Source organism: Austrofundulus limnaeus, unplaced genomic scaffold (assembly GCF_001266775.1).
Source record: "Austrofundulus limnaeus strain Quisiro unplaced genomic scaffold, Austrofundulus_limnaeus-1.0 Scaffold76, whole genome shotgun sequence".
Taxonomy (NCBI): Eukaryota; Metazoa; Chordata; class Actinopteri; order Cyprinodontiformes; family Rivulidae; genus Austrofundulus; species Austrofundulus limnaeus.
Genome location: NW_013952478.1, coordinates 839,207 through 840,655, shown reverse-complemented (window position 1 = coordinate 840,655; position 1,449 = coordinate 839,207). Strand labels below are relative to the sequence as shown.

Below are 1,449 nucleotides of genomic sequence, written 5' to 3'. Positions count from 1 at the left end.
TGCCAGGATAATATATTATTATGCTAGATTAAAAAGAAAGATATAGTGTAACATTTAATTGGTTACAAACTGGTTTGTATCTCAGTGAATCCATTTTTCCATCAGCCTCATCTGTGTTTTAGATTTTATTCTTGGCCGTTGTCTGCTGGCTGCCTCACTGGGGGGGTGGGGATATCCAGTGCTCCTGGATCACGTGTGAATATATTAAATGGCACGAATTGAGCCAAAACCTTCTGCTGCGTATGCCAGTTAACATCTGAATGCAGAAGACGTAAAAATCACTGGAGAGAATCAAAACACTAAACCAGCACCCGTCAGTAGCTCATAGCTTAATTATTTTCCATCCTGCATCTGTTTGTGTTGCAGGTCTTTAGATTTATTTTAAAAAAAGACAAAGCTCTTTATGCTTGTAACTTTGTTTTAAATTAGGGGTGTAAATCAGCAGCTTTATCATAACATGAAATAACATGGATTTGTTTGGGTGATACAATGTTTCTCTATCACAAAGTCTGTCATAATAAGATTTTCATACAGTTTAATTCACAAGTCTACAATGGATATGATGCAATATTATATTCCCACATTGGGCATAAAGACTGACCTTTGTTTCTATGAAATGTGGGTTTAATTGTTAGTTTATTGGGTTGCATTGAAGGATATTGTAAATCAAGATTTCTAGGCATTCATTTTCACACTTTTTCTGCTTTTCAAAATTTTTATTGGGTTTTTATGGCTCATCAGTGATAATGGTTTTGMTTGTTTCAGTGTTTATTTGTTAGCAAAATGTCTCCTGCTCCATTAAAGAAAAACAGCTGTTCTCATCATAGGGTGAGCCTAGTTTAAAACTCTGGCATGTGATTAAAGAACTTCTAAGTTTTGATTTTAACCTTTCTCATCCCTTTAATGACTACAGCAACCTGTATCCTCTTTTTGCCTTTCTCAACCCTCCTCTCCTCCTTTATCATTTGTTTTTTTATCAATTCATCATCAAGCCAGGAGCCAGTCAATATCTTGTATGAATGAAAAAGACAGCATGCTTTGATGTCAAAACTCTATTTTACAGTTAATGCTTGTTTATCTGAAGAACTAAAGCCGTGGAGAATCCCTTTAAATCAAACTGGAAAGCAACAATTTCTGAGGGACTTTAGAGGTTTAGATTTTCATCTCACTTTTTTTTCTCATCCTCCTAAAACATGTTTCGCCTCAGATCGTTCTTATCTTCTAGTGATAATAATTTTAGAGGAGCGGCAACAGAACACGTTACAGATTTAAGCCCCGAGTGTGGAATAARTTTTCCCTTCAGAAGACGTAATTCTGATGTTTTCTGGAGTCTTTGTGCTGAAACTGTCTGATAAACCTGATCAGGATTTGCCTTTTTTATCCCTGAATAGAATCCCATGTTCCTACATGGTTTCATCAACACACACACACACACACACACACACACAC

At 35.9% G+C, this 1,449-nt stretch overlaps 1 protein-coding gene across 1 annotated transcript in view; it reads left to right on the top strand.

The window, feature by feature from the left end:
• The window catches only part of LOC106519360 (protein jagged-1b), a 55,111-nt gene that overhangs the window by 8,628 nt on the left and 45,034 nt on the right, over positions 1 to 1,449 (top strand). The window lies entirely within an intron of this gene.